At 44.4% G+C, this 24,680-nt stretch overlaps 16 non-coding genes across 16 annotated transcripts; all 16 read right to left on the bottom strand.

Moving 5' to 3' along the window:
• Window positions 1–7,347: 7,347 nt before the first annotated feature.
• Window positions 7,348–7,419, bottom strand: trnae-uuc (transfer RNA glutamic acid (anticodon UUC)). The gene has a single exon. It is a non-coding gene; the product is annotated as a tRNA-Glu (tRNA).
• A 121-nt stretch (window positions 7,420–7,540) lies between these two features.
• On the bottom strand, window positions 7,541–7,612 carry trnae-uuc (transfer RNA glutamic acid (anticodon UUC)). The gene has a single exon. It is a non-coding gene; the product is annotated as a tRNA-Glu (tRNA).
• A 106-nt stretch (window positions 7,613–7,718) lies between these two features.
• On the bottom strand, window positions 7,719–7,790 carry trnae-cuc (transfer RNA glutamic acid (anticodon CUC)). The gene has a single exon. It is a non-coding gene; the product is annotated as a tRNA-Glu (tRNA).
• Window positions 7,791–8,085: 295 nt separating this feature from the next.
• trnae-uuc (transfer RNA glutamic acid (anticodon UUC)) lies at window positions 8,086–8,157 on the bottom strand. The gene has a single exon. It is a non-coding gene; the product is annotated as a tRNA-Glu (tRNA).
• Window positions 8,158–10,860: 2,703 nt separating this feature from the next.
• On the bottom strand, window positions 10,861–10,932 carry trnae-cuc (transfer RNA glutamic acid (anticodon CUC)). Its single transcript has one exon. It is a non-coding gene; the product is annotated as a tRNA-Glu (tRNA).
• A 1,961-nt stretch (window positions 10,933–12,893) lies between these two features.
• trnae-cuc (transfer RNA glutamic acid (anticodon CUC)) lies at window positions 12,894–12,965 on the bottom strand. Its single transcript has one exon. It is a non-coding gene; the product is annotated as a tRNA-Glu (tRNA).
• A 1,412-nt stretch (window positions 12,966–14,377) lies between these two features.
• On the bottom strand, window positions 14,378–14,449 carry trnae-cuc (transfer RNA glutamic acid (anticodon CUC)). Its single transcript has one exon. It is a non-coding gene; the product is annotated as a tRNA-Glu (tRNA).
• Window positions 14,450–14,748: 299 nt separating this feature from the next.
• Window positions 14,749–14,820, bottom strand: trnae-uuc (transfer RNA glutamic acid (anticodon UUC)). The gene has a single exon. It is a non-coding gene; the product is annotated as a tRNA-Glu (tRNA).
• Window positions 14,821–15,231: 411 nt separating this feature from the next.
• Window positions 15,232–15,303, bottom strand: trnae-uuc (transfer RNA glutamic acid (anticodon UUC)). Its single transcript has one exon. It is a non-coding gene; the product is annotated as a tRNA-Glu (tRNA).
• Window positions 15,304–15,601: 298 nt separating this feature from the next.
• Window positions 15,602–15,673, bottom strand: trnae-uuc (transfer RNA glutamic acid (anticodon UUC)). The gene has a single exon. It is a non-coding gene; the product is annotated as a tRNA-Glu (tRNA).
• A 523-nt stretch (window positions 15,674–16,196) lies between these two features.
• trnae-uuc (transfer RNA glutamic acid (anticodon UUC)) lies at window positions 16,197–16,268 on the bottom strand. The gene has a single exon. It is a non-coding gene; the product is annotated as a tRNA-Glu (tRNA).
• A 411-nt stretch (window positions 16,269–16,679) lies between these two features.
• Window positions 16,680–16,751, bottom strand: trnae-uuc (transfer RNA glutamic acid (anticodon UUC)). The gene has a single exon. It is a non-coding gene; the product is annotated as a tRNA-Glu (tRNA).
• A 298-nt stretch (window positions 16,752–17,049) lies between these two features.
• On the bottom strand, window positions 17,050–17,121 carry trnae-uuc (transfer RNA glutamic acid (anticodon UUC)). The gene has a single exon. It is a non-coding gene; the product is annotated as a tRNA-Glu (tRNA).
• A 655-nt stretch (window positions 17,122–17,776) lies between these two features.
• Window positions 17,777–17,848, bottom strand: trnae-cuc (transfer RNA glutamic acid (anticodon CUC)). The gene has a single exon. It is a non-coding gene; the product is annotated as a tRNA-Glu (tRNA).
• Window positions 17,849–17,969: 121 nt separating this feature from the next.
• trnae-uuc (transfer RNA glutamic acid (anticodon UUC)) lies at window positions 17,970–18,041 on the bottom strand. The gene has a single exon. It is a non-coding gene; the product is annotated as a tRNA-Glu (tRNA).
• An 863-nt stretch (window positions 18,042–18,904) lies between these two features.
• trnae-cuc (transfer RNA glutamic acid (anticodon CUC)) lies at window positions 18,905–18,976 on the bottom strand. Its single transcript has one exon. It is a non-coding gene; the product is annotated as a tRNA-Glu (tRNA).
• Between the last annotated feature and the right edge of the window lie 5,704 nt (window positions 18,977–24,680).

The raw sequence follows: 24,680 nt of genomic DNA, 5'->3' as shown, positions 1-24,680 counted from the left end.
CTCTGGAGGTGTTTGGGTCCGAGTTCCGGGCTCTGGGGGTGTCTGGTAAAGAGATCCGGGTTCTGGCGTCTTTTTCCGGGTCCAATTCGGCCGTTGTGGGCCTCTGGAGGTGTTTGGGTCCGAGTTCCGGGCTCTGGGGGTGTCTGGTAAAGAGATCCGGGTTCTGGCGTCTTTTTCCGGGTTCAATTCGGCCGTTGTGGGCCTCTGGAGGTGTTTGTGGAGCTCATCCGGGCTCTGGGGGTGTCTGGTAAAGAGATCCGGGTTCTGGCGTCTTTTTCCGGGTCCAATTCGGCCGTTGTGGGCCTCTGGAGGTGTTTGGGTCCGAGTTCCGGGCTCTGGGGGTGTCTGGTAAAGAGATCCGGGTTCTGGCGTCTTTTTCCGGGTTCAATTCGGCCGTTGTGGGCCTCTGGAGGTGTTTGGGTCCGAGTTCCGGGCTCTGGGGGTGTTTGGTAAAGAGATCCGGGTTCTGGCGTCTTTTTCCGGGTTCAATTCGGCCGTTGTGGGCCTCTGGAGGTGTTTGTGGAGCTCATCCGGGCTCTGGGGGTGTCTGGTAAAGAGATCCGGGTTCTGGCGTCTTTTTCCGGGTCCAATTCGGCCGTTGTGGGCCTCTGGAGGTGTTTGGGTCCGAGTTCCGGGCTCTGGGGGTGTTTGGTAAAGAGATCCGGGTTCTGGCGTCTTTTTCCGGGTTCAATTCGGCCGTTGTGGGCCTCTGGAGGTGTTTGTGGAGCTCATCCGGGCTCTGGGGGTGTCTGGTAAAGAGATCCGGGTTCTGGCGTCTTTTTCCGGGTTCAATTCGGCCGTTGTGGGCCTCTGGAGGTGTTTGTGGAGCTCATCCGGGCTCTGGGGGTGTCTGGTAAAGAGATCCGGGTTCTGGCGTCTTTTTCCGGGTTCAATTCGGCCGTTGTGGGCCTCTGGAGGTGTTTGGGTCCGAGTTCCGGGCTCTGGGGGTGTTTGGTAAAGAGATCCGGGTTCTGGCGTCTTTTTCCGGGTTCAATTCGGCCGTTGTGGGCCTCTGGAGGTGTTTGTGGAGCTCATCCGGGCTCTGGGGGTGTCTGGTAAAGAGATCCGGGTTCTGGCGTCTTTTTCCGGGTCCAATTCGGCCGTTGTGGGCCTCTGGAGGTGTTTGGGTCCGAGTTCCGGGCTCTGGGGGTGTTTGGTAAAGAGATCCGGGTTCTGGCGTCTTTTTCCGGGTTCAATTCGGCCGTTGTGGGCCTCTGGAGGTGTTTGTGGAGCTCATCCGGGCTCTGGGGGTGTCTGGTAAAGAGATCCGGGTTCTGGCGTCTTTTTCCGGGTTCAATTCGGCCGTTGTGGGCCTCTGGAGGTGTTTGTGGAGCTCATCCGGGCTCTGGGGGTGTCTGGTAAAGAGATCCGGGTTCTGGCGTCTTTTTCCGGGTCCAATTCGGCCGTTGTGGGCCTCTGGAGGTGTTTGGGTCCGAGTTCCGGGCTCTGGGGGTGTCTGGTAAAGAGATCCGGGTTCTGGCGTCTTTTTCCGGGTTCAATTCGGCCGTTGTGGGCCTCTGGAGGTGTTTGGGTCCGAGTTCCGGGCTCTGGGGGTGTTTGGTAAAGAGATCCGGGTTCAATTCGGCCGTTGTGGGCCTCTGGAGGTGTTTGTGGAGCTCATCCGGGCTCTGGGGGTGTCTGGTAAAGAGATCCGGGTTCTGGCGTCTTTTTCCGGGTCCAATTCGGCCGTTGTGGGCCTCTGGAGGTGTTTGGGTCCGAGTTCCGGGCTCTGGGGGTGTTTGGTAAAGAGATCCGGGTTCTGGCGTCTTTTTCCGGGTTCAATTCGGCCGTTGTGGGCCTCTGGAGGTGTTTGGGTCCGAGTTCCGGGCTCTGGGGGTGTTTGGTAAAGAGATCCGGGTTCTGGCGTCTTTTTCCGGGTTCAATTCGGCCGTTGTGGGCCTCTGGAGGTGTTTGGGTCCGAGTTCCGGGCTCTGGGGGTGTCTGGTAAAGAGATCCGGGTTCTGGCGTCTTTTTCCGGGTTCAATTCGGCCGTTGTGGGCCTCTGGAGGTGTTTGGGTCCGAGTTCCGGGCTCTGGGGGTGTCTGGTAAAGAGATCCGGGTTCTGGCGTCTTTTTCCGGGTTCAATTCGGCCGTTGTGGGCCTCTGGAGGTGTTTGGGTCCGAGTTCCGGGCTCTGGGGGTGTCTGGTAAAGAGATCCGGGTTCTGGCGTCTTTTTCCGGGTTCAATTCGGCCGTTGTGGGCCTCTGGAGGTGTTTGGGTCCGAGTTCCGGGCTCTGGGGGTGTCTGGTAAAGAGATCCGGGTTCTGGCGTCTTTTTCCGGGTTCAATTCGGCCGTTGTGGGCCTCTGGAGGTGTTTGGGTCCGAGTTCCGGGCTCTGGGGGTGTCTGGTAAAGAGATCCGGGTTCTGGCGTCTTTTTCCGGGTTCAATTCGGCCGTTGTGGGCCTCTGGAGGTGTTTGGGTCCGAGTTCCGGGCTCTGGGGGTGTCTGGTAAAGAGATCCGGGTTCAATTCGGCCGTTGTGGGCCTCTGGAGGTGTTTGGGTCCGAGTTCCGGGCTCTGGGGGTGTCTGGTAAAGAGATCCGGGTTCAATTCGGCCGTTGTGGGCCTCTGGAGGTGTTTGGGTCCGAGTTCCGGGCTCTGGGGGTGTCTGGTAAAGAGATCCGGGTTCTGGCGTCTTTTTCCGGGTCCAATTCGGCCGTTGTGGGCCTCTGGAGGTGTTTGGGTCCGTGTTCCGGGCTCTGGGGGTGTCTGGTAAAGAGATCCGGGTTCTGGTGTCTTTTTCCTGGCTTAATTCGGCCGTTGTGGGCCCCTGGAGGTGTTTGCGGACCTCCGCGGGTGAAATAATGGAAAAAAAAAAAAGTTAAAGTTTCCAGTCGGGACTATGTGGAGCGAAAAAAACCCGGACTTTTTTGGCTCCGTCAGAAACTAAGTAAAAGTCGGAATATGTGAAGGAAAGCTCAGAAAATGCCTGGGCTTTTTTAGATCGCTTCGATAAATTTTTTTTTAGCTCACATCACTGGGCCACCAGGTCGCAGATTTCAGAAACCTGGTTTTCGGAAACAGAGATCTCCAGGACAGGGCCCCGAGCTTCGGGGGGAGCGTTCCCCAGCTGGACCTAAGCATAGTGGGCCAGGTTCCGGGCGGAAAGAGGCTCCTGGAGCCGAGATACGGGGGTGGCCCCCCGCGCGACTTACCCGATTTCGGAGCACTATTTTCGGACAGTGATGGCAGAGCAGTGGGTGTACCGGATGGAGGAAAATAACAGCTCCAGAGAGCGGCAGAGACCAGACCATGACCCAGAACGGCACACTGTTCCCGGACAGTGATGGCAGACCAGCAGGTGTACCCCATGGATGAATAAAGAGTTCCAGAGAGCGGCAGAGACCAGACCATGACCCAGAACGGCACACTATTCCCGGACAGTGATGGCAGAACAGCAGGTGTACCGCATGGATGAATAAAGAGCTCCAGAGAGCGGCAGAGACCAGACCAAGTCCCAGAACGACACACTATTCCCGGACAGTGATGGCAGAACAGCAGGTGTACCCCATGGATGAATAAAGAGCTCCAGAGAGCGGCAGAGACCAGACCATGACCCAGAACGGCACACTGTTCCCGGACAGTGATGGCAGACCAGCAGGTGTACCCCATGGATGAATAAAGCGTTCCAGAGAGCGGCAGAGACCAGACCATGACCCAGAACGGCACACTATTCCCGGACAGTGATGGCAGAACAGCAGGTGTACCGCATGGATGAATAAAGAGCTCCAGAGAGCGGCAGAGACCAGACCAAGTCCCAGAACGACACACTATTCCCGGACAGTGATGGCAGAACAGCAGGTGCAGTGGATGGATGAATAAAGAGCTCCAGAGAGCGGCAGAGACCAGACCAAGTCCCAGAACGACACACTATTCCCGGACAGTGATGGCAGAACAGCAGGTGTACCCCATGGATGAATAAAGAGCTCCAGAGAGCGGCAGAGACCAGACCAAGTCCCAGAACGACACACTATTCCCGGACAGTGATGGCAGAACAGCAGGTGTACCGCATGGATGAATACACAGTTCCAGAGAGCGGGAGATCCCGGCCGATGTCCGATGACGAAGCACTGTATGGGACACTTTGAAGGAAGGGTCGGTCTCCTGGATGAAAAGAACTTTAATTTTCTGACTTAAAATACGGAGTTAAAGTTTCCAGTCGGGACGATAAGGAGGGCAAAAAAACCCGGACTTTTTTGGCTCCGTCAGAAACTAAGTAAAAGTCGGAATATGTGAAGGAAAGCTCAGAAAATGCCTGGAGAATTTTGAGCGGACCGGAAAAAAAAAGTTCCAGCTGACATCACTGGGCCACCAGGTCGCAGATTCCTGAAACCCGGTTTTTAGAAACATCGGCCTCCAGTCGTGAAGACCGGCGTTTGTGCGGTTCGGATCCGACTCAGACCTCAGTATTTTCGGACACCCTCGGACAGTGGCGGGGGTGGAAGAACCGGAGCCTCATGCAGAACTGGCTGTCGGGGAGCAAGCGGACGCTACCCCGGCAGGAGGCATCATTCCGGGCACTGTGGCTGATCGGTAGCTTTCGTGGATGGATGACTGAGCGAGCGAACGAACGAGATGACGGCGGTGCGTCCTGGCTGATGTCCCAGTACGGGACACTATTCTCGGACGCTGATGGCAGAACAGCAGGTGCAGTGGACGGATGAAATAAACAGTTCCAGACAGCGGGAGATCCCAGACCATGTCCCAGCACGGGACACTATTCTCGGATGCAGATGGCAGAACAGCAGGTGCAGTGGACGGATGAAATAAACAGTTCCAGACAGCGGGAGATCCCAGACCATGTCCCAGCACGGGACACTATTCTCGGATGCTGATGGCAGAACAGCAGGTGTACCGCATGGATGAACACACAGTTCCAGAACAGCAGGTGCACTGGATGAAGGAAATAAACAGAACAAAGTTCCAGAGAGCGTGATGTCCCAGACCAAGTCCCAGAACGGCACACTATTCCCGGACACTCATCTACTTAAAATCTCCCTGATTACCTGCCAGAACAGAGCAGATCCAGAGAGCGGTATTTCACGGCAGATATCCGATGATGAAGCGCTATTGTCGGACACTGATGGCAGAACAGCAGGTGCGGTGGATGAAGGAAATAAACAGAACATAGTTCCAGAGAGCGGGATATGCCAGACCATGTCCCAGTACGGGACACTAGTCTCGGATGCTGATGTCAGAACAGCAGGTGCAGTGGATGAAGGAAATAAACAGAACACAGTTCCATGGAGCGGGAGATCCCAGACCATGTCCCAGTACGGGACACTATTCTCGGATGCTGATGTCAGAACAGCAGGTGCAGTGGATGAAGGAAATAATCAGAACATAGTTCCAGAGAGCGGGATATGCCAGACCATGTCCCAGTACGGGACACTATTCTCGGATGCTGATGTCAGAACAGCAGGTGCAGTGGATGAAGGAAATAATCAGAACATAGTTCCAGAGAGCGGGATATGCCAGACCATGTCCCAGTATGGGACACTATTCTCGGATGCTGATGTCAGAACAGCAGGTGCAGTGGATGGATGAATTAAACAGTTCCAGAGAGCGTGAGATCCCGGCTGATATCCGATGAAGAAGCACTGTTGTCGGACACTGATGGCAGAACAGCAGGTGCAGCGGATGGATGAATACACAGTTCCAGACAGCGGGAGATCCCTGACCATGTCCCAGTACGGGACACTATTCTCGGATGCTGATGTCAGAACAGCAGGTGCAGTGGATGAAGGAAATAATCAGAACACAGTTCCATGGAGCGGGAGATCCCAGACCATGTCCCAGTACGGGACACTATTCTCGGATGCTGATGTCAGAACAGCAGGTGCAGTGGATGAAGGAAATAAACAGAACATAGTTCCAGAGAGCGGGATATCCCTGACGAAGTCCCAGAACGGCACACTATTCTCGGATGCTGATGTCAGAACAGCAGGTGCAGTGGATGGATGAATTAAACAGTTCCAGAGAGCGTGAGATCCCGGCTGATATCCGATGAAGAAGCACTGTTCACGGACACTGATGGCAGAACAGCAGGTGCAGCGGATGGATGAATACACAGTTCCAGACAGCGGGAGATCCCTGACCATGTCCCAGTACGGGACACTATTCTCGGATGCTGATGTCAGAACAGCAGGTGCAGTGGATGAAGGAAATAATCAGAACACAGTTCCATGGAGCGGGAGATCCCAGACCATGTCCCAGTACGGGACACTATTCTCGGATGCTGATGTCAGAACAGCAGGTGCAGTGGATGAAGGAAATAAACAGAACATAGTTCCAGAGAGCGGGATATCCCTGACGAAGTCCCAGAACGGCACACTATTCTCGGATGCTGATGTCAGAACAGCAGGTGCAGTGGATGGATGAATTAAACAGTTCCAGAGAGCTTGAGATCCCGGCTGATATCCGATGAAGAAGCGCTGTTGTCGGACACTGATGGCAGAACAGCAGGTGCAGCGGATGGATGAATTAAACAGTTCCAGAGAGCGTGAGATCCCGGCTGATATCCGATGAAGAAGCGCTGTTGTCGGACACTGATGGCAGAACAGCAGGTGCAGCGGATGGATGAATTAAACAGTTCCAGAGAGCGTGAGATCCCGGCTGATATCCGATGAAGAAGCGCTATTGTCGGACACTGATGGCAGAACAGCAGGTGCGGTGGATGAAGGAAATACACAGAACATAGTTCTAGAGAGCGGGATATGCGAGACCATGTCCCAGTACGGGACACTATTCTCGGATGCTGATGTCAGAACATGCTGATGGCTCCGTCAGAAACTAAGTAAAAGTCGGAATATGTGGCGCAAAGCCCTAAAATCCCCTGGAGAAATTTGAACGGCCCCGAAAAAAAAAGTTCCAGCCGACATCACTGGGCCACCAGGTCGCAGATTTCAGAAACCTGGTTTTCGGAAACACAGGGCTCCAGGGCTGAGACCCGGGCTTCGTGGGGAGCGTTCCCCAGCTGGGCCTAAGCATCTTCGGTGAAAGCGCCAAATCCTAGCCACTAGACCATCAGGGACACATTTATGCAAATGGAGTCATAGTTTAAATCGAATGCTTTAAAAACATCTGTAGTTTGGCTTGAATTAAAATTTAGAGCTTCAATTCCCCGACTAGGAATTTAACACTTTATATCTGATTTCCCTGACCGGGAATTGAACCCGGTCCGCGGCGGTGAGAGCGCCGAATCCTAGCCACTAGACCATCAGGGACACAATTATGCAAATGAAGTCATAGTTTGAGTCAAATACTTTAAAAACATCTGCAGTTTGGCTTGAATTAAAAGTTAAAGCTGGAATTTCCTGACCAGGAATTTACCACTTTATATCTGATTTCCCTGACCGGGAATTGAACCCGGGCCGCGGCGGTGAAGGCGCCAAATCCTAGCCACTAGACCATCAGGGACACAATTATGCAAATGGAGTCATAGTTTAAGTCGAATGCTTTAAAAACATCTGTAGTTTGGCTTGAATTAAAATTTAGAGCTTCAGTTCCCCGACTAGGAATTTAACACTTTATATCTGATTTCCCTGACCGGGAATTGAACCCGGGCCGCGGCGGTGAAAGCGCCAAATCCTAGCCCCTAGACCATCAGGGACATGACTATGCTAATGAAGTCTTAGTTTAAGTCGAAAACTTTAAAAACATCTGCAGTTTGGCTTGAAATAAAAGTTGGATCTGGAATTCCAAACTCTAAATCTCATTTCCCTGACCGGGAATTGAACCCGGGCCGCGGCGGTGAGAGCGCCGAATCCTAGCCACTAGACCATCAGGGAGACAATCATAAAAATGAAGTCTTAGTTTAAGTCGAATACTTTAAATACATCTGCAGTTTGGCTTGAATTCCCTGACCAGGAATGTAACACTTTATATATGATTTCCCTGACCGGGAATTGAACGCGGGCCGCGGCGGTGAAGGCGACAAATCCTAGCCACTAGACCATCAGGGACACAATTATGCAAATGGAGTCATAGTTTAAGTCGAATGCTTTAAAAACATCTGTAGTTTGGCTTGAATTAAAATTTAGAGCTTCAATTCCCCGACTCGGAATTTAACACTTTATATCTGATTTCCCTGACCGGGAATTGAACCCGGGCCGCGGCGGTGAAAGCGCCAAATCCTAGCCACTAGACCATCAGGGACATGACTATGCTAATGAAGTCTTAGTTTAAGTCGAATACTTTAAAAACATCTGCAGTTTGGCTTGAATTAAAAGTTAAAGCTTGAATTCCCTGACCAGGAATTTAACACTTTATATATGATGTCCCTTACCGGGAATTGAACCCGGGCCGCAGCGGTGAGAGCGCCGAATCCTAGCCACTAGACCATCAGTGACACAATTATGCAAATGAAGTCTTAGTTTAAGTCGAAAACTTTAAAAACATCTGTAGTTTCGCTTGAATCAAAAGTTGGATCTGGAATTCCAAACTCTAAATCTCATTTCCCTGACCGGGAATTGAACTCAGGCCGCGGCGGTGAAATCTCCGAATGCTAGCCACTAGACCATCTGGGACATAATAATGCTAATGAAGTCATAATTTGAGTCAAATACTTTAAAAACATCTGCAGTTTTGCTTGAATTAAAAGTTGGATCTGGAATTCCAAACTCTAAATCTCATTTCCCAGACCGGGAATGGAACCCGGGCCGCGGCGGTGAGAGCACCGAATCCTAGCCACTAGACGATCAGGGACATGATTATGCAAATGAAGTCTTAGTTTAAGTCGAAAACTTTAAAAACATCTGCAGTTTCGCTTGAATCAAAAGTTGGATCTGGAAATCCAAACTCTAAATCTCATTTCCGTGACCGGGAATTGAACCCGGGCCGCGGCAGTGAGAACGCCGAATCCTAGCCACTAGACCATCAGGGACATGATTATGCTAATGATGTATTAATTTAAGTCGAAAACTTTAAAAGCATCTGCTGTTTGGCTTGAATTAAAAGTTGGATCTGGAATTCCAAACTCTAAATCTCGTTTCCCTGGCCGGGAATTTAACCCGGGCCGCGGCGGTGAAAGCGCCAAATCCTAGCCACAAGACCATCAGGGACACAATTATGCAAATGGAGTCATAGTTTAAGTCGAATGCTTTAAAAACATCTGTAGTTTGGCTTGAATTAAAATTTAGAGCTTCAATTCCCTGACCAGGAATTTAACACTTTATATCTGATTTCCCTGACCGGGAATAGAACCCGGGCCGCGGCGGTGAGAGCGCCAAATCCCGGCCACTAGACCATCAGGGACATGACTATGCTAATGAAGTCTTAGTTTAAGTCGAATACTTTAAAAACATCTGCAGTTTGGCTTGAATTAAAAGTTAAAGCTTGAATTCCCTGACCAGGAATTTAACACTTTATATATGATTTCCCTGACCGGGAATTGAACCCGGGCCGCAGCGGTGAGAGCGCCGAATCCTAGCCACTAGACCATCAGTGACACAATTATGCAAATGAAGTCTTAGTTTAAGTCGAAAACTTTAAAAACATCTGTAGTTTCGCTTGAATCAAAAGTTGGATCTGGAAATCCAAACTCTAAATCTCATTTCCGTGACCGGGAATTGAACCCGGGCCGCGGCAGTGAGAACGCCGAATCCTAGCCACTAGACCATCAGGGACACAATTATGCAAATGGAGTCATAGTTTAAGTCGAATGCTTTAAAAACATCTGTAGTTTGGCTTGAATTAAAATTTAGAGCTTCAATTCCCTGACCAGGAATTTAACACTTTATATCTGATTTCCCTGACCGGGAATAGAACCCGGGCCGCGGCGGTGAGAGCGCCAAATCCCGGCCACTAGACCATCAGGGACATGACTATGCTAATGAAGTCTTAGTTTAAGTCGAATACTTTAAAAACATCTGCAGTTTGGCTTGAATTAAAAGTTAAAGCTTGAATTCCCTGACCAGGAATTTAACACTTTATATATGATTTCCCTGACCGGGAATTGAACCCGGGCCGCAGCGGTGAGAGCGCCGAATCCTAGCCACTAGACCATCAGTGACACAATTATGCAAATGAAGTCTTAGTTTAAGTCGAAAACTTTAAAAACATCTGTAGTTTCGCTTGAATCAAAAGTTGGATCTGGAAATCCAAACTCTAAATCTCATTTCCGTGACCGGGAATTGAACCCGGGCCGCGGCAGTGAGAACGCCGAATCCTAGCCACTAGACCATCAGGGACATGATTATGCTAATGATGTATTAATTTAAGTCGAAAACTTTAAAAGCATCTGCTGTTTGGCTTGAATTAAAAGTTGGATCTGGAATTCCAAACTGTAAATCTCGTTTCCCTGGCCGGGAATTTAACCCGGGCCGCGGCGGTGAAAGCGCCAAATCCTAGCCACAAGACCATCAGGGACACAATTATGCAAATGGAGTCATAGTTTAAGTCGAATGCTTTAAAAACATCTGTAGTTTGGCTTGAATTAAAATTTAGAGCTTCAATTCCCTGACCAGGAATTTAACACTTTATATCTGATTTCCCTGACCGGGAATAGAACCCGGGCCGCGGCGGTGAGAGCGCCAAATCCCGGCCACTAGACCATCAGGGACATGATTATGCTAATGAAGTCTTAGTTTAAGTCGAAAACTTTAAAAACATCTGCAGTTTGGCTTGAATTAAAAGTTGGATCTGGAATTCCAAACTCTAAATCTCATTTCCCTGACCGGGAATTGAACCCGGGCCGTGGCTGTGAGAGCGCCGAATCCTAGCCACTAGACCATCAGGGACACAATTATGCAAATAAAGTCATAGTTTGAGTCAAATACTTTAAAAACATGTGTAGTTTGGCTTGAATTAAAATTTTGAGCTTCAATTCCCCGACTAGGAATTTAACACTTTATATCTGATTTCCCTGACCGGGAATTGAACCCGGGCCGCGGCGGTGAGAGCGCCGAATCCTAGCCACTAGACCATCAGGGACATGATTATGGTAATGAAGTATTAATTTAAGTCGAAAACTTTAAAAACATCTGCAGTTTTGCTTGAATTAAAAGTTGGATCTGGAATTCCAAACTCTAAATCTCGTTTCCCTGGCCGGGAATTTAACCCGGGCCGCGGCGGTGAAAGCGCCAAATCCTAGCCACAAGACCATCAGGGACACAATTATGCAAATGGAGTCATAGTTTAAGTCGAATGCTTTAAAAACATCTGTAGTTTGGCTTGAATTAAAATTTAGAGCTTCAATTCCCTGACCAGGAATTTAACACTTTATATCTGATTTCCCTGACCGGGAATAGAACCCGGGCCGCGGCGGTGAGAGCGCCAAATCCCGGCCACTAGACCATCAGGGACATGACTATGCTAATGAAGTCTTAGTTTAAGTCGAATACTTTAAAAACATCTGCAGTTTGGCTTGAATTAAAAGTTAAAGCTTGAATTCCCTGACCAGGAATTTAACACTTTATATATGATTTCCCTGACCGGGAATTGAACCCGGGCCGCAGCGGTGAGAGCGCCGAATCCTAGCCACTAGACCATCAGTGACACAATTATGCAAATGAAGTCTTAGTTTAAGTCGAAAACTTTAAAAACATCTGTAGTTTCGCTTGAATCAAAAGTTGGATCTGGAAATCCAAACTCTAAATCTCATTTCCGTGACCGGGAATTGAACCCGGGCCGCGGCAGTGAGAACGCCGAATCCTAGCCACTAGACCATCAGGGACATGATTATGCTAATGATGTATTAATTTAAGTCGAAAACTTTAAAAGCATCTGCTGTTTGGCTTGAATTAAAAGTTGGATCTGGAATTCCAAACTGTAAATCTCGTTTCCCTGGCCGGGAATTTAACCCGGGCCGCGGCGGTGAAAGCGCCAAATCCTAGCCACAAGACCATCAGGGACACAATTATGCAAATGGAGTCATAGTTTAAGTCGAATGCTTTAAAAACATCTGTAGTTTGGCTTGAATTAAAATTTAGAGCTTCAATTCCCTGACCAGGAATTTAACACTTTATATCTGATTTCCCTGACCGGGAATAGAACCCGGGCCGCGGCGGTGAGAGCGCCAAATCCCGGCCACTAGACCATCAGGGACATGATTATGCTAATGAAGTCTTAGTTTAAGTCGAAAACTTTAAAAACATCTGCAGTTTGGCTTGAATTAAAAGTTGGATCTGGAATTCCAAACTCTAAATCTCATTTCCCTGACCGGGAATTGAACCCGGGCCGCGGCAGTGAGAACGCCGAATCCTAGCCACTAGACCATCAGGGACATGATTATGCTAATGATGTATTAATTTAAGTCGAAAACTTTAAAAGCATCTGCTGTTTGGCTTGAATTAAAAGTTGGATCTGGAATTCCAAACTGTAAATCTCGTTTCCCTGGCCGGGAATTTAACCCGGGCCGCGGCGGTGAAAGCGCCAAATCCTAGCCACAAGACCATCAGGGACACAATTATGCAAATGGAGTCATAGTTTAAGTCGAATGCTTTAAAAACATCTGTAGTTTGGCTTGAATTAAAATTTAGAGCTTCAATTCCCTGACCAGGAATTTAACACTTTATATCTGATTTCCCTGACCGGGAATAGAACCCGGGCCGCGGCGGTGAGAGCGCCAAATCCCGGCCACTAGACCATCAGGGACATGATTATGCTAATGAAGTCTTAGTTTAAGTCGAAAACTTTAAAAACATCTGCAGTTTGGCTTGAATTAAAAGTTGGATCTGGAATTCCAAACTCTAAATCTCATTTCCCTGACCGGGAATTGAACCCGGGCCGTGGCTGTGAGAGCGCCGAATCCTAGCCACTAGACCATCAGGGACACAATTATGCAAATAAAGTCATAGTTTGAGTCAAATACTTTAAAAACATGTGTAGTTTGGCTTGAATTAAAATTTTGAGCTTCAATTCCCCGACTAGGAATTTAACACTTTATATCTGATTTCCCTGACCGGGAATTGAACCCGGGCCGCGGCGGTGAGAGCGCCGAATCCTAGCCACTAGACCATCAGGGACATGATTATGGTAATGAAGTATTAATTTAAGTCGAAAACTTTAAAAACATCTGCAGTTTTGCTTGAATTAAAAGTTGGATCTGGAATTCCAAACTCTAAATCTCGTTTCCCTGGCCGGGAATTTAACCCGGGCCGCGGCGGTGAAAGCGCCAAATCCTAGCCACAAGACCATCAGGGACACAATTATGCAAATGGAGTCATAGTTTAAGTCGAATGCTTTAAAAACATCTGTAGTTTGGCTTGAATTAAAATTTAGAGCTTCAATTCCCTGACCAGGAATTTAACACTTTATATCTGATTTCCCTGACCGGGAATAGAACCCGGGCCGCGGCGGTGAGAGCGCCAAATCCCGGCCACTAGACCATCAGGGACATGACTATGCTAATGAAGTCTTAGTTTAAGTCGAATACTTTAAAAACATCTGCAGTTTGGCTTGAATTAAAAGTTAAAGCTTGAATTCCCTGACCAGGAATTTAACACTTTATATATGATTTCCCTGACCGGGAATTGAACCCGGGCCGCAGCGGTGAGAGCGCCGAATCCTAGCCACTAGACCATCAGTGACACAATTATGCAAATGAAGTCTTAGTTTAAGTCGAAAACTTTAAAAACATCTGTAGTTTCGCTTGAATCAAAAGTTGGATCTGGAAATCCAAACTCTAAATCTCATTTCCGTGACCGGGAATTGAACCCGGGCCGCGGCAGTGAGAACGCCGAATCCTAGCCACTAGACCATCAGGGACATGATTATGCTAATGATGTATTAATTTAAGTCGAAAACTTTAAAAGCATCTGCTGTTTGGCTTGAATTAAAAGTTGGATCTGGAATTCCAAACTGTAAATCTCGTTTCCCTGGCCGGGAATTTAACCCGGGCCGCGGCGGTGAAAGCGCCAAATCCTAGCCACAAGACCATCAGGGACACAATTATGCAAATGGAGTCATAGTTTAAGTCGAATGCTTTAAAAACATCTGTAGTTTGGCTTGAATTAAAATTTAGAGCTTCAATTCCCTGACCAGGAATTTAACACTTTATATCTGATTTCCCTGACCGGGAATAGAACCCGGGCCGCGGCGGTGAGAGCGCCAAATCCCGGCCACTAGACCATCAGGGACATGATTATGCTAATGAAGTCTTAGTTTAAGTCGAAAACTTTAAAAACATCTGCAGTTTGGCTTGAATTAAAAGTTGGATCTGGAATTCCAAACTCTAAATCTCATTTCCCTGACCGGGAATTGAACCCGGGCCGTGGCTGTGAGAGCGCCGAATCCTAGCCACTAGACCATCAGGGACACAATTATGCAAATAAAGTCATAGTTTGAGTCAAATACTTTAAAAACATGTGTAGTTTGGCTTGAATTAAAATTTTGAGCTTCAATTCCCCGACTAGGAATTTAACACTTTATATCTGATTTCCCTGACCGGGAATTGAACCCGGGCCGCGGCGGTGAGAGCGCCGAATCCTAGCCACTAGACCATCAGGGACATGATTATGGTAATGAAGTATTAATTTAAGTCGAAAACTTTAAAAACATCTGCAGTTTTGCTTGAATTAAAAGTTGGATCTGGAATTCCAAACTCTAAATCTCATTTCCCTGACCGGAAATTGAACCCGGGCCGCGGCGGTGAAAGCTCCAAATCCTAGCCACTAGACCATCTGGGACACAATTATGCAAATGAAGTCATAGTTTAAGTCAAATACTTTAAAAACATCTGCAGTTTGGCTTGAATTAAAAGTTAAAGCTGGAATTCCCTGACCAGGAATTTAACACTTTGTATCTGATTTCCCTGACCGGGAATTGAACCCGGGCCGCGGCGGTGAAAGCGCCAAATCCTAGTCACTAGACCATCAGGGACATGATTAAGCTAATGAAGTCTTAGTTTAAGTCGAAAACTTTAAAAACATCTGCAGTTTTGCTTGAATTAAAAGTTGGATCTGGAATTCCAAACTCTAAATCTCATTTCCCTGACCGGAAATTGAACCCGGGCCGCGGCGGTGAAAGCGCCAAATCCTAGCCACTAGACCATCTGGGACACAATTATGCAAATGAAGTCATAATTTGAGTCGAATACTTTAAAAACATCTGCAGTTTGGCTTGAATTAAAAGTTGGATCTGGAATTCCAAACTCTAAATCTCATTTCCGTGACCAGGAATTGAACTCGGGCCGCGGTGGTGAAAGCGCCAAATCCTAGCCACTAGACCATCAGAGACACAATTATGCAAATGGAGTCATAGTTTAAGTCGAATGCTTTAAAAACATCTTGTTTCCCTGACCGGGAATTTAACCCGGGACGCGGCGGTGAAAGCGCCAAATCCTAGCCACTAGACCATCAGGGACATGACCATGCTAATGAAGTCTTAGTTTAAGTCGAAAACTTTAAAAACATCTGCAGTTTGGCTTGAATTAAAAGTTGGATCTGGAATTCCAAACACTAAATCTCATTTCCTGACCGGGAATTGAACCCGGGCCGCGGCTGTGAGAGCGCCGAATCCTAGCCACTAGACCATCAGGGACACAATTATGCAAATGAAGTCATAGTTTGAGTCAAATACTTTAAAAACATCTGCAGTTTGGCTTGAATTAAAAGTTAAAGCTGGAATTTCCTGACCAGGAATTTACCACTTTATATCTGATTTCCCTGACCGGGAATTGAACCCGGGCCGCGGCGGTGAAGGCGCCAAATCCTAGCCACTAGACCATCAGGGACACAATTATGCAAATGGAGTCATAGTTTAAGTCGAATGCTTTAAAAACATCTGTAGTTTGGCTTGAATTAAAATTTAGAGCTTCAATTCCCCGACTAGGAATTTAACACTTTATATCTGATTTCCCTGACCGGGAATTTAACCCGGGCCGCGGCGGTGAAAGCGCCAAATCCTAGCCACTAGACCATCTGGGACACAATTATGCAAATGAAGTCATAATTTGAGTCGAATACTTTAAAAACATCTGCAGTTTGGCTTGAATTAAAAGTTCGATCTGGAATCCCAAACTCTAAATCTCATTTCCCTGACCGGGAATTGAACTCGGGCCGCGGCAGTGAAAGCGCCAAATCCTAGCCACTAGACCATCAGGGACATGACTATGCTAATGAAGTCTTAGTTTAAGTCGAAAACTTTAAAAACATCTAAAGTTTAAGTCAAATACTTTAAAAACATCTGCAGTTTGGCTTGAATTAAAAGTTAAAGCTGGAATTCCCTGACCAGGAATTTAACACTTTGTATCTGATTTCCCTGACCGGGAATTGAACCCGGGCCGCGGCGGTGAAAGCGCCAAATCCTAGTCACTAGACCATCAGGGACATGATTAAGCTAATGAAGTCTTAGTTTAAGTCGAAAACTTTAAAAACATCTGCAGTTTTGCTTGAATTAAAAGTTGGATCTGGAATTCCAAACTCTAAATCTCATTTCCCTGACCGGAAATTGAACCCGGGCCGCGGCGGTGAAAGCGCCAAATCCTAGCCACTAGACCATCTGGGACACAATTATGCAAATGAAGTCATAATTTGAGTCGAATACTTTAAAAACATCTGCAGTTTGGCTTGAATTAAAAGTTGGATCTGGAATTCCAAACTCTAAATCTCATTTCCGTGACCAGGAATTGAACTCGGGCCGCGGTGGTGAAAGCGCCAAATCCTAGCCACTAGACCATCAGAGACACAATTATGCAAATGGAGTCATAGTTTAAGTCGAATGCTTTAAAAACATCTTGTTTCCCTGACCGGGAATTTAACCCGGGACGCGGCGGTGAAAGCGCCAAATCCTAGCCACTAGACCATCAGGGACATGACCATGCTAATGAAGTCTTAGTTTAAGTCGAAAACTTTAAAAACATCTGCAGTTTGGCTTGAATTAAAAGTTGGATCTGGAATTCCAAACACTAAATCTCATTTCCTGACCGGGAATTGAACCCGGGCCGCGGCTGTGAGAGCGCCGAATCCTAGCCACTAGACCATCAGGGACACAATTATGCAAATGAAGTCATAGTTTGAGTCAAATACTTTAAAAACATCTGCAGTTTGGCTTGAATTAAAAGTTAAAGCTGGAATTTCCTGACCAGGAATTTACCACTTTATATCTGATTTCCCTGACCGGGAATTGAACCCGGGCCGCGGCGGTGAAGGCGCCAAATCCTAGCCACTAGACCATCAGGGACACAATTATGCAAATGGAGTCATAGTTTAAGTCGAATGCTTTAAAAACATCTGTAGTTTGGCTTGAATTAAAATTTAGAGCTTCAATTCCCCGACTAGGAATTTAACACTTTATATCTGATTTCCCTGACCGGGAATTTAACCCGGGCCGCGGCGGTGAAAGCGCCAAATCCTAGCCACTAGACCATCTGGGACACAATTATGCAAATGAAGTCATAATTTGAGTCGAATACTTTAAAAACATCTGCAGTTTGGCTTGAATTAAAAGTTCGATCTGGAATCCCAAACTCTAAATCTCATTTCCCTGACCGGGAATTGAACTCGGGCCGCGGCAGTGAAAGCGCCAAATCCTAGCCACTAGACCATCAGGGACATGACTATGCTAATGAAGTCTTAGTTTAAGTCGAAAACTTTAAAAACATCTGCAGTTTGGCTTGAATTAAAAGTTGGATCTGGAATACCAAACTCTAAGTCTCATTTCCCTGACCGGGAATTGAACCCGGGCCGCAGCGGTGAGAGCGCCGAATCCTGGCCTCTAGACCATCAGGGACATGACTATGCTAATGAAGTCTTAGTTTAAGTCGAAAACTTTAAAAACATCTGCAGTTTGGCTTGAAATAAAAGTTGGATCTGGAATTCCAAACTCTAAATCTCATTTCCCTGACCGGGAATTGAACCCGGGCCGCGGCGGTGAGAGCGCCGAATCCTAGCCACTAGACCATCAGGGACACAATTATGCAAATGGAGTCATAGTTTAAGTCGAATGCTTTAAAAACATCTGTAGTTTGGCTTGAATTAAAATTTAGAGCTTCAATTCCCCGACTCGGAATTTAACACTTTATATCTGATTTCCCTGACCGGGAATTGAACCCGGGCCGCGGCGGTGAAAGCGCCAAATCCTAGCCACTAGACCATCAGGGACATGACTATGCTAATGAAGTCTTAGTTTAAGTCGAATACTTTAAAAACATCTGCAGTTTGGCTTGAATTAAAAGTTAAAGCTTGAATTCCCTGACCAGGAATTTAACACTTTATATATGATTTCCCTGACCGGGAATTGAACCCAGGCCGCAGCGGTGAGAGCGCCGAATCCTAGCCACTAGACCATCTGGGACACATTTATGCAAATGGTGTCATAGTTTAAGTCGAATGCTTTAAAAACATCTGTAGTTTGGCTTGAATTAAAATTTAGAGCTTCAATTCCCCGACTAGGAATTTAACACTTTATATCTGATTTCCCTGACCGGGAATTGAACCTGGGCCGCGGCGGTGAGAGCGCAGAATCCTAGCCACTAGACCATCAGGGACATGATTATGCTAATGAAGTCTTAGTTTAAGTCGAAAACTTTAAAAACATCTGCAGTTTTGCTTGAATTAAAAGTTGGATCTGGAATTCCAAACTCTAAATCCGATTTCCCTGACCGGGAATTGAACCCGGGCCGCAGCGGTGAGAGCTCCGAATGCTAGCCACTAGACCATCTGGGACACAATAATGCTAATGAAGTCATAATTTGAGTCGAAAACTTTAAAAACATCTGCAGTTTGGCTTGAATTAAAAGTTGGATCTGGAATTCCAAACTCTAAATCTCATTTCCCTGACCGGGAATTAAACTCAGGCCGCGGCGGTGAAAGCGCCAAATCCTAGCCACTAGACCATCAGGGACACAATTATGCAAATGGAGTCATAGTTTAAGTCGAATGCTTTAAAAACATCTGTAGTTTGGCTTGAATTAAAATTTAGAGCTTCAATTCCCCGACTGGGAATTTAACACTTTATATCTGATTTCCCTGACCGGGAATTGAACCCGGGCCGCGGCGGTGAGAGCGCCGAATCCTAGCCACTAGACCATCAGGGACATGATTATGCTAATGAAGTATTAATTTAAGTCGAAAACTTAAATGGGGGGATAAGTGGGGGATATAGTAGTGTCAATAGTAGTAGTAGTGTCAATATAGTAGTGTGGATATAGTAGTGTGGATATAGTAGTGTGGATATAATAGTGGGGGTATAGTAGTGTTGATATAGTAGTGTGGATATAGTAGTAGGGATATAGTAGTGTTGATATAGTAGTTTGGATATAGTAGTGTGGATATAGTATTGTTGATATAGTAGTGTTGATATAGTAGTGTGGATATAGTAGTGTTGATATAGTAGTGTGGATATAGTAGTGGGGATATAGTAGTGTTGATATAGTAGTGTGGATATAGTAGTGGGGATATAGTAGTGTTGATATAGTAGTGGGGATATAGTAGTGTGGATATAGTAGTGGGGATATAGTAGTGTTGATATAGTAGTGTGGATATAGTAGTGGGGATATAGTAGTGTTGATATAGTAGTGTGGATATAGTAGTGTGGATATAGTAGTGGGGATATAGTAGTGTTGATAAAGTAGTGTGGATATAGTAGTGTGGATATAGTAGTGTTGATATAGTAGTGTGGATATAGTAGTGGGGATATAGTAGTGTTGATATAGTAGTGGGGATATAGTAGTGTGGATATAGTAGTGGGGGATATAGTAGTGGGGATATAGTAGTGTTGATATAGTAGTGGGGGTATATTAGTGTTGATATAGTAGTGGGGATATATAAGTGTTGATATAGTAGTGTGGATATAGTAGTGTGGATATAGTAGTGTGGATATAATAGTGTGGATATAGTAGTGGGGGATATAGTAGTGTCAATATAGTAGTGTGGATATAGTAGTGTGGATATAATAGTGGGGGATATAGTAGTGTCGATATAGTAGTGTTAATATAGTAGTGTTGATATAGTAGTGGGGGTATATTAGTGTTGATATAGTAGTGGGGATATATTAGTGTTGATATAGTAGTGTGGATATAGTAGTGTGGATATAATAGTGTGGATATAGTAGTGTGGATATAGTAGTGGGGATATAGTAGTGTTGATATAGTAGTGTGGATATAGTAGTGTTGATAAAGTAGTGTTGATAAAGTAGTGTGGATATAGTAGTAGGGATATAGTAGTGTTGATATAGTAGTGTGGATATAGTAGTGTGGATATAATAGTGTGGATATAGTAGTGGGGATATAGTAGTGGGGGTATAGTAGTGTTGATATAGTAGTGTGGATATAGTAGTAGGGATATAGTAGTGTTGATATAGTAGTTTGGATATAGTAGTGTGTATATTGTATTGTTGATATAGTAATGTTAATATAGTAGTGTTGATATAGTAGTGTGGATATAGTAGTGTTGATATAGTAGTGTGGATATAGTAGTGTTAATATAGTAGTGTTAATATAGTAGTGTTGATATAGTAGTGGGGATATAGTAGTGTGGATATAGTAGTGGGGGATATAGTAGTGGGGATATAGTAGTGTTGATATAGTAGTGGGGGTATAGTAGTGGGGATATAGTAGTGTGGATATAGTAGTGGGGGATATAGTAGTGTTGATATAGTAGTGTTGATATAGTAGTGTGGCTATATTAGTGTTGATATTGTAGTGGGGATATAGTAGTGGGGATATAGTAGTGTTGATAAAGTAGTGTGGATATAGTAGTGTTGATATAGTAGTGTGGATATATTAGTGTTGATATTGTAGTGTGGATATAGTAGTGTGGATATATTAGTGTCTATATAGTAGTGTGGATATAGTAGTGTGGATATAGTAGTGTGGATATAGTAGTGTGGATATATTAGTGTGGATATAGTAGTGGGGATATATTAGTGTTGATATTGTAGTGGGGATATAGTAGTGGGGATATAGTAGTGTTGATATAGTAGTGTGGATATAGTAGTGTGGATATAGTAGTGTGGATATATTAGTGTTGATATTGTAGTGGGGATATAGTAGTGTGGATATAGTAGTGTGGATATAGTAGTGGGGATAAAGTAGTGGGGATATAGTAGTGTTGATATAGTAGTGTTGATATAGTAGTGTGGAGATAGTAGTGTGGATATAGTAGTGTTGATAAAGTAGTGGGGATATAGTAGTGTTAATATAGTAGTGTTAATATAGTAGTGTTGATATAGTAGTTTGGATATAGTAGTGTGTTGATATAGTAGTGGGGATATAGTAGTGTGGATATAGTAGTGGGGATATAGTAGTGGGGATATAGTAGTGTGGATATAGTAGTGGGGATATAGTAGTGTTGATAAAGTAGTGTGGATATAGTAGTGTGGATTGAGTAGTGTTGATATAGTAGTGTGGATATAGTAGTGGGGATATAGTAGTGTTGATATAGTAGTGTGGATATAGTAGTGGGGATATAGTAGTGTTGATATAGTAGTGGGGATATAGTAGTGGGGATATAGTAGTGGGGATATAGTAGTGGGGATATAGTAGTGTGGATATAGTAGTGGGGATATAGTAGTGTTGATATAGTAGTGTGGATATAGTAGTGTGGATATAGTAGTGGGGATATAGTAGTGTTGATAAAGTAGTGTGGATATAGTAGTGTGGATATAGTAGTGTTGATATAGTAGTGTGGATATAGTAGTGGGGATATAGTAGTGTTGATATAGTAGTGGGGATATAGTAGTGGGGATATAGTAGTGTTGATATAGTAGTGTGGATATAGTAGTGGGGATATAGTAGTGTTGATATAGTAGTGTTGATATAGTAGTGGGGATATAGTAGTGGGGATATAGTAGTGTTGATATAGTAGTGTTGATATAGTAGTGTGGAGATAGTAGTGTGGATATAGTAGTGTTGATATAGTAGTGTGGATATAGTAGTGTGGATATAGTAGTGTTGATAAAGTAGTGTTGATATAGTAGTGTTGATATAGTAGTGTGGATATATTAGTGTTGATATTGTAGTGGGGATATAGTAGTGGGGATATAGTAGTGTTGATAAAGTAGTGTGGATATAGTAGTGTTGATATAGTAGTGTGGATATATTAGTGTTGATATTGTAGTGGGGATATAGTAGTGGGGATATAGTAGTGTTGATATTGTAGTGTGGATATAGTAGTGTGGATATATTAGTGTCTATATAGTAGTGTGGATATATTAGTGTGGATATAGTCGTGTTGATATATTAGTGTTGATATAGTAGTGTCGATATAGTAGTGTGGATATAGTAGTGTTGATATAGTAGTGGGGATATATTAGTGTTGATATTGTAGTGGGGATATAGTAGTGGGGATATAGTAGTGTTGATATAGTAGTGTGGATATAGTAGTGTGGATATAGTAGTGTGGATATATTAGTGTTGATATTGTAGTGGGGATATAGTAGTGTGGATATAGTAGTGTGGATATATTAGTGTTGATATTGTAGTGGGGATATAGTAGTGGGGATATAGTAGTGTTGATATTGTAGTGTGGATATAGTAGTGTGGATATAGTAGTGTGGATATAGTAGTGTGGATATAGTCGTGTTGATATATTAGTGTTGATATAGTAGTGGGGATATATTAGTGTTGATATTGTAGTGGGGATTTAGTAGTGTGGATATAGTAGTGTGGATATAGTAGTGTGGATATATTAGTGTTGATATTGTAGTGGGGATATAGTAGTGTGGATATAGTAGTGTGGATATAGTAGTGGGGATAAAGTAGTGGGGATATAGTAGTGTTGATATAGTAGTGTTGATATAGTAGTGTGGAGATAGTAGTGTGGATATAGTAGTGTTGATAAAGTAGTGGGGATATAGTAGTGTTAATATAGTAGTGTTAATATAGTAGTGTTGATATAGTAGTTTGGATATAGTAGTGTGTTGATATAGTAGTGGGGATATAGTAGTGTGGATATAGTAGTGTGGATATAGTAGTGGGGATATAGTAGTGTGGATATAGTAGTGGGGATATAGTAGTGTTGATAGAGTAGTGTTGATATAGTAGTGTTGATATAGTAGTGTGGATATATTAGTGTTGATATTGTAGTGGGGATATAGTAGTGGGGATATAGTAGTGTTGATAAAGTAGTGTGGATATAGTAGTGTTGATATAGTAGTGTGGATATATTAGTGTTGATATTGTAGTGGGGATATAGTAGTGGGGATATAGTAGTGTTGATATTGTAGTGTGGATATAGTAGTGTGGATATATTAGTGTCTATATAGTAGTGTGGATATAGTAGTGTGGATATAGTAGTGTGAATATAGTAGTGTGGATATAGTAGTGTGGATATATTAGTGTGGATATAGTCGTGTTGATATATTAGTGTTGATATAGTAGTGTGGATATAGTAGTGTGGATATAGTAGTGTTGATATATTAGTGGGGATATATTAGTGTTGATATTGTAGTGGGGATATAGTAGTTGGGATATAGTAGTGTTGATATAGTAGTGTGGATATAGTAGTGTGGATATAGTAGTGTGGATATATTAGTGTTGATATTGTAGTGGGGATATAGTAGTGTGGATATAGTAGTGTGGATATAGTAGTGGGGATAAAGTAGTGGGGATATAGTAGTGTTGATATAGTAGTGTTGATATAGTAGTGTGGAGATAGTAGTGTGGATATAGTAGTGTTGATAAAGTAGTGGGGATATAGTAGTGTTAATATAGTAGTGTTAATATAGTAGTGTTGATATAGTAGTGGGGATATAGTAGTGGGGATATAGTAGTGTTGATATAGTAGTGTTGATAAAGTAGTGTGGATATAGTAGTGTTGATATAGTAGTGGGGATATAGTAGTGTTAATATAGTAGTGTTAATATAGTAGTGTTGATATAGTAGTGGGGATATTGTAGTGGGGATATAGTAGTAGGGATATAGTAGTGGGAGATATAGTAGTGGGGATATAGTAGTGTTGATATAGTAGTGGGGGTATAGTATTGTGGATATAGTAGTGGGGGATATAGTAGCGGGGATATAGTAGTGTTGATATAGTAGTGGGGGTATATTAGTGTTGATATAGTAGTGGGGATATATTAGTGTTGATATAGTAGTGTTGATATAGTAGTGGGGATATAGTAGTGTTGATATAGTAGTGTTAATATAGTAGTGTTTATATAGTAGTGTTGATATAGTAGTGGGGATATAGTAATGTTGATAAAGTAGTGTGGATATAGTAGTGGGGATATAGTAGTGTTGATATAGTAGTGGGGGTATATTAGTGTTGATATAGTAGTGTTGATATAGTAGTGTTGATATAGTAGTGGGGATATAGTAGTGTTGATATAGTAGTGTTAATATAGTAGTGTTGATATAGTAGTGTTGATATAGTAGTGGGGATATAGTAGTGTTGATAAAGTAGTGTGGATATAGTAGTGGGGATATAGTAGTGTTGAAATTGTAGTGTTGATATAGTAGTGTTGATATAGTAGTGTGGATATAGTAGTGGGGATATATTAGTGTTGATATTGTAGTGGGGATATAGTAGTGGGGATATAGTAGTGTTGATATAGTAGTGTGGATATAGTAGTGTGGATATATTAGTGTTGATATTGTAGTGGGGATATAGTAGTGTGGATATAGTAGTGTGGATATAGTAGTGGGGATAAAGTAGTGGGGATATAGTAGTGTTGATATAGTAGTGTTGATATAGTAGTGTGGAGATAGTAGTGTGGTTATAGTAGTGTTGATAAAGTAGTGGGGATATAGTAGTGTTAATATAGTAGTGTTAATATAGTGGTGTTGATATAGTAGTGGG

This window comes from Gasterosteus aculeatus, chromosome 11, assembly GCF_964276395.1.
Source record: "Gasterosteus aculeatus chromosome 11, fGasAcu3.hap1.1, whole genome shotgun sequence".
In the NCBI taxonomy this organism is placed as follows: Eukaryota; Metazoa; Chordata; class Actinopteri; order Perciformes; family Gasterosteidae; genus Gasterosteus; species Gasterosteus aculeatus.
This window is presented reverse-complemented; position numbering and strand designations above follow the sequence as displayed.